The sequence below is a fragment of the Protopterus annectens genome, chromosome 4.part1 (genome assembly GCF_019279795.1).
Source record: "Protopterus annectens isolate FY-2018-M chromosome 4.part1, PAN1.0, whole genome shotgun sequence".
NCBI lineage: Eukaryota > Metazoa > Chordata > Ceratodontiformes > Protopteridae > Protopterus > Protopterus annectens.
In genome coordinates this window covers 401523023-401536321 of record NC_056734.1, presented here as the reverse complement: position 1 = coordinate 401536321, position 13299 = coordinate 401523023, and positions in this window count along the sequence as shown.

The following is a 13299-nucleotide window of genomic DNA, read 5'->3' as shown; positions in this document are numbered from 1 at the left end:
ATATATATTTATGTGATTATTTTCATTATAATCAAAATCAATAAAACTGTTTTAAAAAATATCTAAACTAATACTTACTTTAATGTAATTTGGTAGTTTATTCCATGCATCAACTACTCTGTCAGAGAACCAATTAGTACACTTCGCATTACTATAGAATCTTCTACATAGGTTGTCTGACAATTCTCTACTATTTTTGATAACTGCAAACATTCCCAGAGGTAGTTGTCTCTGATGCCCTGTATACCTGATTGAGGTATCCTCCTAAATATCTATATGAGTCACTAAACAAGTTCAGATAGTTTAATCTTTCATGATAACTTAATTTTCATATACATGGATGCCCTTAGTATATTTCCACTGCATTTTTTCCAGTTTACTCATGCTTGTTTTATTATAAGGTTTCCATATTGTTATTCCATATTCATAACTAACAAACTATGGCTTCATAATTTCTTAATTTCTATACTTGATAAATCTATTTATACAACCTACAGTTCTATAAAAAGAAATAATGTACTCATCATAACCTTCCATCTATGCTATACATTTTCATTCTTCCTCAAGAAATGGGTTTGGATCTAATCCCTTGGCTCCGACTTGGCCATTGCTAAGGCTCATGGTAAATAAGAACTCTCAAGCTTCTCCCTTACCCACAATGTACCAACCCCAATTGCATCAGATCCGGTTTGCTGACTTATAGCAGAAAGAAAAATTAGTATATAGAATTGGATAAGGCTATATGTAGTGTTCAGTAAAAAGTGTCCTATAACCAGTCATACTTCTAGGAGCGTTGTGGATAGGGGTTGGTGTGAGGGAGCTTGAGGAAGAATGAAAATGGACAACACAGATGGAATGTTATGATGAGTACATAACTTCTTTATTTGATGTTATCAGTTTTCATTCTATCCTCACCTAATGGGACAGAGTCCCTAGCTACACAAAATCCTGGGTGGACTCAAGAAAGGATATTCTTAAGCACTATTGAGCCAAATGATGCTCTACCTCTGGACACCAGATGCAGTTTTAATGAGTAACAAAGGTATGGGGAGAAGCCCAAGTTGCTGCTACCCATATGTCCTCCATGGACATTCTGGATTGGAATGCTGAGGAAGTAGCCATGGATCTAGTAGAATGGGATCTTATTTTTTTTAAACAAGAAATATCTTTATTAAACCATCACTTATTACATAGGCAATCAAACAGTTTTGGTAGAGAAATGCCCAATTTGTTGTACACAAATGAAATGCAATCAGTTAGCCATCTAGATAATGCAACTTTGACAACTAGTTTTCCCATTTTTAATTCTGTGAATGAAACAAATAATTGGTCAGTTTGCTGAATTCTTTTGTTCTATGTAAATAAAAATGTAACTGTTTGAGGACATCCAATACATGCAGCATGTATTCACCTTTGTTAGCAAATGTAGGAAAGAATACCAGTAAACTGATGGACTGATTAATATTAGATTCTGACTCCACTTTAGGCAGAAAGGAAGGGTTAGTTTGCAATGTGACACTATCCTTCTGGAAAATCAAGTATGGTGACTCAGAGGACAGGACTTGAATGTCAGAAAATTTTCCTGCAGTTATAGCAAACAGAAAAATTGTTTTCCAAGAAAGGTAGTTAAGGTCACACGTAGCTTTCGTTTCAAAGGTGGCCTGAGTAAGAGACTGCAGTATCAAATTTATGTCCCTTGCAGGAGTAGAATATTTAAAGGTGGGGTCTTAAATAGAGAATACCTTTTAAGATGGCTTTGCTGAGTTTATGAAAGGCTACAGAAGATCCATCAAAACCGATATGAAAGGTTGATATTGTTGCTAACTGACCCTTAACAGTAGATGCACTAGCTCTTTTTGAAAAAGATGTTTAAAAAATTCCAGGACACTATGTATAGGAGTTGAAAGAGTTCAATATAATTATTTTGGGCCCAATGAATAAACCTCTTCCATATACTAAGTAAAGTTTCCTTGTAGAAGGTTTATGGGAAGATAAAAAGTATTTGGTGGACAGGTGAAGGGGGCATAGGTTGTCTGGCTATTAATGGAACTGGAGAAGCCAGGCAGTCACTTTGAATTTTTTTATGTCTGGATGAAGCATGCCTGTTGGATGAGACAGAAGGTCTGGAGTCAGATCCAGAATCCAAGGTTTGTGTACCAAGGGATGACAAATGAAGGGAAACCAAATCTGTCGGGGCCAGTAAGGTGCAATGAGGATGGCCTTGCTCTTCCACATGGCAATTTTTTGTGGGAACTTCAGAATGAGTAGAATGGGTGGATAAGCATAAAGAAAACCTCGGGATCAATCGTTAAGTAGAGCATCCCTCGGTGATTCCCCCTGTGGGGGGATTAGGGCAAAGTAGCTGCTGCATTTGTGGCTTAGGGGAGACACAGAAAGATCACAGCAAGTCTGGCCACACTAGTGGAAGATCATATCCTTAACATTGTGGCTGAGGGACCATTCATGAGGTAGGAGAATGCACCTGCTCACTTTGTCTGCTATCACATTGGAATTCCCCAGAATGTGTGTTGCTGTGAGAAAATAGTTGGATGAGATCACCCATTGCCATACTCTGAGTACTTCTCAACTCCACAGGTAGAATCTGGTTCCTCCTTCTTTTTTGATGTATTAAACTACTGACATGTTGTCTGTTCGAATTGAAATCGACCCCAAAGGGAGAACATACTGAAAAGATTGCAATGCTAAAAGCACCGCTCTCATCTCTAGGTCATTGATATGCTGGTTGGCCTCTTCCGGGGACCTAGTGTCTTGGTCAGTTTTACCTAGAAAATGCTCTCCCAACTGGGAAGCGTCAGTGGTCACTATGGCCTTGGGCTGAGGGAGACTGAATAGACGGCCTTGTAGAACCTAGTCTGATCAAATCCACCACCAGAGATGTCTCTTGGATATCTGAGTTATTTGTATCTGATAAGACATGGGCTGGTAAAGTACTGACCATTGTGTGAATAACATCCACTGAAGGATTCTCGTGTAGAATCTGGCTAAATGTACTAATGTTATTGCTGCTGCCATTGAACTTACAAGTCGAGCTAAAATTTTGGTACTGCAGATTATCTATCGGAACTGTGATCTGATAGTCTGAACTCTTAAGAGAGGTAGAAAAGCTATGGATGATTTTGTGTTGAGTATAGCTGCTATGAACTCTAGATTTTGAGCTGGTTGTAGCTGAGTCTTTTCATTATTTAAGGTTATCCCCAGGAAAGAATAATCTGGAAAACCTGATCTCTTCCCCTTGTTAGTTGATGCTTGGTTGGAGAGATAATGAGCCAGTCGTCTAAAATGGAAACACCTGAAATCCTTGCACTCTCAAGTGAGTTAATACTACCGCCATGCAATCAGTGAACACCTTGGGAGCTGTGGCAAGTCCAAAGGGCAAAACTCTAAATTGGTAATGACTGGCTGCCAGTCAGAAGCATAAGCACCTTCTGGAACATCTGTTCATTTTTATGTGATAGTACACATCCTGAAGGTCTATTGAGCACAATCAGTCATCCTTGGCCAGAAAAGGGAGAATGTACTGAACTATTACTATCCAGAACTAGGTTCTTTGAATGGATTTGTTCAGATTGCTGAGATCCAGAATTGGTCTCCAGTACCCTGTTTTCTTTGGCACTAAAAAGCATCTTGAAATTCCAGATTTTAACTGGTCTGATGGGAACTCTTGGATGACTCTTTTTTCTAGCAACTTTTTTTTTATTTGAGTAGCTGCTTATTTCCTCTGACTGGGTGGAACATCAGGGAATTTGTTTGCTTTTTGGAGGAGGAAGGGAAAAGGAAATTATATAACATGTGAAAATAATCCCCTCCACCCAAGTATCATTTATTATTTCTGGTCAGGCTCTCTGGTGCAGGGATAAATGACCCCGATCACCTCCATAGATGGGCAATTGGGTCTCTTTTTAGGACCACTGATATGGTTTGTCAAAGAAAGATTCCCTGGAATCCTAGTTTTGCAGACCACCTCTGACATGGAGGCAGTGTCGACCTTTAGAGTTCTTTCATCTGCCTCTGGGGCAACTTCCTCTTCAAGTATCTTGGAATGGACCTTGAGACTTCCTGAAGTAAATTGTTCATCCACCCCAGTGAGTCATCGAAAAGGATCTCTGAGGGGTAAAAAGATGTACACCCACAACAAACAAGGCCCCCCCCATCCTTTTCACACCTGGAAAGCATGTCCTTCAGCTTGGGACCAAACAAAGAAGTGCCATCGGGGGGCATTGACAAACAAGGACTTGAAGGGCTCTGCAAAACCACACATGTGCATCCAGGCATTCCTCCTAATGGGAAATGTCTGAACCTGCTGCCCTTGAGGTTCCTTCTGCTACATGTGAAGCCAACTTCATGGAAGAACTGGATATTGCCTGTAGGGTGGCTATCTAGGAAGTCACAGATGCCTGAACTTCTTCAGAAACAGCTTCTGAGAGGGTATTTGGCATCTCTTTAATCAAGTCCCTCTGAAGTTTAATAAAGTGTGCCAAATAGTTCAGGAACCTTTAGGCAAAGGTCACTGACATTTAGACACACTTCCCAAATATGTCCATTGCCCAAGACTTCTTATTGAGGGGATAAAGAGTAGAACTCTCCTCAGCAAGTTCCTTTCTCTTGGCCGCCACTATGACCATGGCATCAACGGGCACTCCTTTCCCCCAAAACTGGTTATCTACTGATAGTGTCATAATCTTATTTGGTGAGGTATTGGCTCAATGATGTAGGATTTTTTCCATGCCCACCGAGAGATCAACTCAATGAGCTTGTTGATGGGTGGGGTCACCCAGGAGGTAGATGGTCTAGTAGCAAAGGCCTCCAGGAATATGGACTCCTCAGACGAAGGGTTGCTGGGTGTCCAGTCACCTCTTTGATTAAGGATTTTGAGGATGTCTCTGAATGAAACATCTTCAGGAGGAGACCATGGGGACACTTCACCTTCATAAAAATCCATATATTCTGTGATGGACTCCTCAGGTGAGTCTATGTGCTTCCTCTTTCATGTGTTCTTCTTAGGGACCTCCTCAGTGGGGTGTTCTGGGGAGGTATGTTATCTATTTTTAAATCTATAATGTAAATTATCTTATATATGTTTATGTGATTATTTTCATTATAATCAAAACCAATAAAACTGTTTTAAAAAATATCTAAACTAATACTTACTTTAATGTAATTTGGTAGTTTATTCCATGCATCAACTACTCTGTCAGGGAACCAATTAGTACACTTCGCATTACTATAGAATCTTCTACATAGGTTGTCTGACAATTCTCTACTATTTTTGATAACTGCAAACATTCCCAGAGGTAGTTGTCTCTGATGCCCTGTATACCTGATTGAGGTCTCCTACTAAATATCTATATGAGTCACTAAACAAGTTCAGATATTTTAATCTTTCATGATAACTTAATTTTCATATACATGGATGCCCTTAGTATATTTCCACTGCATTTTTTCCTGTTTACTCATGCTTGTTTTATTATAAGGTTTCCATATTGTTATTCCATATTCATAACTAACAAACTATGGCTTTATAATTTCTTAATTTCTATACTTGATAAATCTATTTATACAACCTACAGTTCTATAAAAAGAAATAATGTACTCATCATAACCTTCCATCTATGCTATCCATTTTCATTCTTCCTCAAGTAATAGGTTTGGATCTGATCCCTTGACTGTGACTTGGCCATTGCTAAGGCTCATGGCAAATAAGAACTCTCAAGCTTCTCCCTTACCCACAATGTACCAACCCCAATTGCATCAGATCCGGTTTTATGACTTATAGCAGAAAGAAAAATTAGTATATAGAATTGGAGAAGGCTATATGTAGTGTTCAGTAAAAAGGACATAAGTGTCCTATAACCACTCATACTTCTAGGAGCATCGTGGATGGGGGTTGGTGTGAGGGAGCTTGAGGAAGAATGAAAATGGACAACACAGATGGAATGTTATGATGAGTACATAACTTCTTTGTTTGATGTTGTCAGTTTTCATTCTATCCTCACCTAATGGGACAGAGTCCCTAGCTACACAAAATCCTGGGTGGACTCAAGAAAGGATATTCTTAAGCACTATTGAGCCAAATGATGCTCTACCTCTGGACACCAGATGCAGTTTTAATGAGTAACAAAGGTATGGGGAGAAGCCCAAGTTGCTGCTACCCATATGTCCTCCATGGACATTCTGGATTGGAATGCTGAGGAAGTAGCCATGGATCTAGTAGAATAGGATCTTATTTTTTTTAAACAAGAAATGTCTTTATTAAACCATCACTTATTACATAAGCAATCAAACAGTTTTGGTAGATTAATGCCCAATTTATTGTACACAATTGAAATGCAATCAGTTAGCCATCTAGATAATGCAACTTTGGCAACTAGTTTTCCCATTTTTAATTCTGTGAATGAAACAAATAATTGGTCAGTTTTCTGAATTCTTTTGTTCTATGTAAATAAAAATTTAACTGTTTGAGGACATCCAATACATGCACCATGTATTCACCTTTGTTAGCAAATATAGGAAAGAATACCAGTAAATTGATTGGCTGATTAATATTAGATTCTGACTCCACTTTAGGCAGAAAGGAAGGGTTAGTTTGCAATGTGACACTATCCTTCCAGAAAATCAAGTATGGTGACTCAGGGGTCAAGACTTGAATATCAGAAAATTTTCCTGCAGTTATAGCAACCAGAAAAATTATTTTCCAAGAAAGGTAGTTAAGGTCACACGTAGCTTCCGTTTCAAAGGGGGCCTGAGTAAGAGACTGCAGTATCAAATTTAAGTCCCATGCAGGAGAAGGAACTTTAAAGGTGGGGTATTAAAAAGAGAATACATTTTAAGATGGCTTTGCTGAGTTTATGAGAGGCTACAGAAGATCCATCAAAACCAATATTAAAGTTTGATATTGCTGCTAACTAAACCTTAACAGTAGATGCACTAGCTCTTTTTGAAAAGTATGTCTAAGGACTTCTAGGACCCTATGTGCAGGAGCTGAAAAAGTTCAATATAATTATTTTGGGCCCAATTAACAAACCTCTTCCATTTACTGAGTAAAGTTTCCTTGTAGAAGGTTTATGGGAAGATAAAAGTATTTGGTGGACAGGTGAAGGGAGCATAGGTTGTCTGGCTATTAATGGGAACTGGAGAAGCCAGGCAGTCAACTTGAAGTTTTTTATGTCTGGATGAAGCATGTCTGTTGGATGAGACAGAAGGTCTAGAGTCAGATCCAGAATCCAAGGTTTTTATACCAAGTGAGGCCAAAGGAAGGAAACCAAATCTGTCATGGCCAGTAAGGTGCAGTGAGGATGACCTTGCTCTTCTACATGGTAATTTTCTGTAGGAACTTCAGAATGAGTGGAATTGGTGGATAAGCATAAAGGATACCTAAGGGCCAATCGTGAAGTACAGCATCCTTCATTGATTCCCCCTGTGGGGGGATTAGGGCAAAGCACCTGCTGCATTTGTTGCTTAGGGGTGACACAGAAAGATCACAGCAAGTCTGGCCACACTAGTGGAAGATCATTTCCATAACATTGTGATTGAGGGACCATTTATGAGGTAGGAGAATGCACCTGCTCAGTTTGTCTGCTATCACATTGGATTTCCCCAGAATTTGTGTTGCTGTGAGAAAATAGTTGGATGAGCTCACCCATTGCCATACTCTGAGAACTTCTCAACTCCACGGGTAGGATCTGGTTTCTCCTTCTTTGTTGATGTATCAGACTACTGATATGCTGTCTGTTCAAATTGCAATCGACCCCAAAGGGAGAACATACTGAAAAGATTGCAATGGTAAAAGCACCGCTCTCATCTCTAGGTCATTGATATGCTGGTTGGCCTCTTCAGGGGACCAAGTGTCTTGGTCAGTTTTACCCAGAAATTGCCCCCTCAACTAGGAAGCATTAGTGGTCACTATGGCCTTGGGCTAAGGGAGACTGAATAGATGGCCTTTAGAACCTGGTCTGATCAAATCCATCACTTGAGATGTATCTTGGATATCTGAGTTATTTGTATCTGACGAAACATTGTCTGGTAAAGTACTGACCATTGTGTGAATAACATCCACTGAAGGATTCTCATGTAGAATCTGGCTAAAATTACTAACATTATTGCTGCTGCCATTAAACCTAGAGCTTGTTGGACAAGTCAAGCAAAAAATTTGGTACTGCAGATTATCTTTCTGAACTGTGATCTGATAGTCTGAACTCTTAAGGACAGTAGAAAAGCTATGGATGATTTTGTGTTGAGTATAGCTGCTATGAACTTTAGACTTTGAGCTGGTTGTAGCTGAGTCTTTTCATTATTTAAGGTTATCCCCAGGAAAGAATAATCTGGAAAACCTGATCTCTTCCCCCTGTTAGTTGATGCTTGGTTGGAGAGATAATGAGCTAGTCGTCTAAATATGGAAACACCTGAAATCCTTGCACTCTCAAGTGGGTTGATACTTCCGCCATGCAATTTGTGAACACCCTGGGAGCTGTGGCAAGTCCAAAGGGCAGAACTCTGAATTGGTAATAACTGGCTGCCAGCCAGAAGCATAAGCACCTTCTAGAACATCTGCTCATTTGTATGTGATGGTACACATCCTGAAGGTCTATTGAGCACAACCAGTCATCCTTGGCCAGAAAAGGGAGAATGGACTGAACTGTGTCTATCCAAAACTTGGTTCTTTGAATGGATTTGTTCAGATTGCTGAGATCCAGAATTGGTCTCCAGTACCCTGTTTTCTTTGGCACTAAAACACATCTTGAAGTTCCAGATACTAACTGGTTTGATGGGAACTCTTAGATGACTCTTTTTTCTAGCAGCTTTTTTTTATTTGAGTAGCTGCTTATTCCCTCTGACTGGGTGGAACATAGGGGAATTTGCTTGTTTTTTGGAGGAGGAAGGGAAAAGGGAATTATATAATCCCTGGAAATAATCCTCTGCACCCAAGTATCATTTATTATTTCTAGTCAGGCTCCCTAGTGCAGGGATGTGACCCTGATCACCTCCATAGGTGGGCAATTGGGCCTTTTTTCAGGACCACTGATAGGGTTTGTCAAAGAAAGATTCCCTGGAATCCTGGTTTTGCAGACAACCTCTGCCATGGGGCAGTATCGACCTTTAAATTTCACTCCTCTGCCTCTGGGGGAACTTCTTCTGCAAGTATCTTGGAATGGACCTTGAGACTTCTTGAAGCAATTTTTTCATCCACCCCAGTGAGTCATTGAAAAGGATCTCTGAGGAGTAAAAAAATGTACACCCCCAACAGACAAGGTCCCCCCATCTTTTTCTCACCTGGGACAAAACAAATAAGTGCTGTCAAGGGGGCATTGACAAACAAGGACTTGAAGGGCTCTGCAAAACTACACAAGTACATCCAGGCATTCCTCCTAATGAGAAATGTCTGAACCTGCTGCCCTTGAGGTTCCTTCTGCTACATGTGAAGCCAACTTCATGGAAGAACTAGATATGGCCTTTAGGGTAGCTATCTAGGAAGTCACAGATGCCTGAACTTCTTCAGAAACAGCTTCTGAGAGGGTATTTGACAACTCTTTAATCAAGTCCCTCTGAAGTTTAATAAAGTGTGCCAAATAGTTCAGGAACCTTAAGGCAAAGGTCACTGAAGTTTAGACACACTTCCCAAATATATCCATCACCCCAGACTTCTTATTGAGGGGATGAAGAGTAGAACTCTCCTCAGCAAGTTCCTTTCTGGTGGACACCACTATGACCATGGCATTAATGGGCACCCCTTTCCCCTAAAACTGGTTATCTGCTGGTGGTGCCATAATCTTATCTGGTCTCTGAGGTATGGGCTTAGTGATGTAAGGTTCTTTCCATGCCTGAGAGATCAACTCAATGAGCTTGTTGATGGGTGGGGTCACCCAGGAGGTAGATGGTCCAGGAGCAAAGGCCTCCAGGAATACGGACTCCTCAGACGAAGGGTTGCTGGGTGTCCAGCCACCTCTTTGATTAAGGATTTTGAGGATGTTTCTGAATTAAACTTCTTCAGGAGGTGACTATGGGGAACCTTCACCTTCATAAATATCCATATCTTCTGTGATGGATTCCTCAGGTGAGTCTATGTGCTTCCTCTTTCATGTATTCTTCTTAGGGAACTCCTCAGTGGAGTGTTCTGGGGAGGTATCAGCAGAATAAATCAACATACCTTGGCTGGAAGCTTGGGGTCTTGGTGCTGTCTGTCCCTGTGGAAAGACTTGGTCTGGCTCTGAGCACAGGGACATCAAGGTTACAAATTTAGGATCTGAGAAGGATGGTTACATCTGTTCCATAGAGATAGAAAAACTCTTTTTTGCAAGCTCAAAGGCAGATTGTCCCAGAGAGAGAGAGAGATAGATGACGCTAGATCTGAAAAGGTGAGCTTTTGGACCTCCCCCTCTTTGTGGGCAAAATCCCCAAGATGGAAGCCAGAGTTGATCTGTCCAATGCGAAGGCTCTGAGGCACAGAGATGGCTCTGAAAAAGAGTCGACTGCAACAACTCAGATCCGACAAGGAGACTTTAGCTCTTGGAACCCTCTGGATCTGATGGGATCAGAGTGCTCAGAGAATGCTTCTGATCCGAGGACAAATCAATCCTTGGATCTGAGCCAGATGGATTCAGACATCTAGGATTCAGGGACTCTGAAACAGTAACTGGGGTCAGAGGAGGAGCTTGGATTGGAGGAGTTTTAGATAAGCAGATCTTCTGATCTTGAGGTGTAGGATCTGATGGAATACCTATCTGTCCCTTCCTCACCACTCTCTCCACATCTTCTTCTGTAAGTCTCCCAGAAGAATGAGTGGACAAAACTGACAGGTACTGGGGTCTTACAAAAATGGTGAGGGTACTGTTGAGGGCACTGGGTCTGCTGAAGGGGAGTACTGAGTTCTTGGTAATATAATAATATTTGACTGTTCAGCAGCATTAGGATCTGATTTAGAAATTGTTGGATCCAATAAGGTAGATTCAGATAATTTTGATTTCACAAGATCAGAAGAGTTTGGATCCAACATTTTTGATTTCTTCAGATCAGAGGTTGAGGTCAGATCCTTAGAATGTTGTTTTTTAGAAGATTCATATGCGATGAAGATGATGAAGGCCTTGGACCTTCATCTTGCTTTTGTTGCACTGATGTAGCCTCTCCTAAAGAAGTAGGTAACATGCCTTTAAGAATAAGTTTATTCTTGCACTCTACTAGAGCCCTGGGATTAAACACATGGCATATGGAGCAGTTGTCTTGTAGGTGGAGTATTGTAAAGAGAAGAGAAGACAGAAAAAAAAAAAAAAAAAAAGACTACCAGCAATAGTGTTTTAAAACTATACTAGGTAGAGGAAAAGGATACTAACAATAACATCAGAGGTACAACGATACAGAAAAGGGAAAACAAATTTTAAAAATTTTGAAAGAAAGTACCAAAAAGTTAACAATAGGTAAGGGACACTTTTAAGCAATTTTTGAAATTAGGAAAGAGATCAGCAAGAAGTTTTATAAAAGACTTATCTGACAAGAGCTCAAGAGTACTGACAACCATGTCTTATGCTGAAAGTGGCACATGAGATCTGAGGTAATTGGGGTTGTTGCATTATGGGTAAGGAGAAGCTTGAGAGTTCTTGGTTGCCACGAGCTTTAGCAACAGCCAAGTCAGATCCAAGGGACTGGATCCAAACCCATTGGTTGAGAATAGAATGAAAACTGACAACATCAGATCTATCATTAACCAATTGGTTGATATGATTAGAAAAACTCAGTGCTGGATCTATCCATGTACCCAGGTCCTTAAATTAATCTGCAGTTCCAATCACTGTGTACTGTATTAACTATTCCCCTTTCAATCTAGAGTGGATATAAAAAGTTTACACACCCCTGTTAAAATGCCAGGTTTTTGTGACATAAAAAAATGAAACCATAATAAATCATTTAAAACTTTTCCCACCTTTAATGTGACTTATAGCCTGTACAAGTTAATTGAAAAACAAATCTGTTAAGGGAAAATATATAAAAAATAAAAAAATGTACAATAAGCTGGTTGCATAAGTGTGCATACCCTTAAACTAATACTTTGTTAAAGCACCTTTTGATTTAATTACAGCATTCAGTCTCCTTGGGTATGAGTCTATCAGCATGGCACATCTTTACTTGGCAATATTTGCCCACTCTTCCATGCAAAAGCACTCCAAATCTATCAGATTGTGAGGGCATCTCTTGTACACAACCCTCTTCAGGTCACCCCACAGATTTTCTATTGGATTTAGGTCTGGTCTCTCTTGCTGGGCCATTCCAAAACTTTAATTTTCATCTGTTGAAGCCATTCTTTTGTTGATTTAGATGTATGCTTGGGGTCCCTGTCGTGTTGAAAGGTGAAATTCCTCCTTCTTCATCTTCAGCTTTCTAGCAGATGCCTGAAGGATTTCAGCAAAATGTGACTGCTATTTGGAACTGTTCATAATTCCCTCCACCTTGACTAAAGCCCCAGTTCCAGCTAAAGAAAAGCAACTCCAAAGCATGATACTGTCACCACCATGCTTCACCGTGGGGATGGTGTTCTTTTGGAGATGCAAAGTGTTGTTTTTATGGCAAACATACCTTTTGGAATTGTGGCCAGAAAGTTCAAATGTGGTCTCATCAGACCATAACACATTTTCCCACATGGTTTTGGGAGACTTGATGTATTGATTTGCACATTTTAGCTAGACCTGGATGTTTTTTCTGTATAAGAAAAGGCTTCCTTCTTGCAACCCTACCCCATAGCCCAGACATATGGAGAATACGGGAGATTGTTGTCAGATTTAATACACAGTCAGTACTTGCCAGAAATTCCTGCAGCTCCTTCAGTGTTGCTGTCGGCATCTTAGCAGCCTCCCTATCCAGTTTTCGTCTTGTATTTTCATCAATTTTGGAAGGACATCCAGTTCTTTGCAACATCACTGTTGTCCCATATTTTCTCCACTTTTTGATGACTGTCTTCATATGTTCCATGGTATATCCAATGCTGTGGAAATTTTTTTGTACCCTTCTCTTGAGTGATACCTTTCAACAATGAGATCACTTTAATGCTTTGTAAGCTCTCTCCGAACCATGACTTTTGCTGTAGCAGGCAACTGAGTAAATGTCAGAAAAATCCTACTAGGACAGCTGAACTTTATTTGGGGTTAATCAGAGTCTCTTTAATTGATGGCAGGTGTGTACCCAAGAAGACTGAATGCTGTAATTAAATCAAAAGGTGATTCAACAAAGTATTAGTTTAAGGGTGTGCACATGTATGCAATCAGCTTATTGTATGTTTATATTTTTTATATTTTTCCC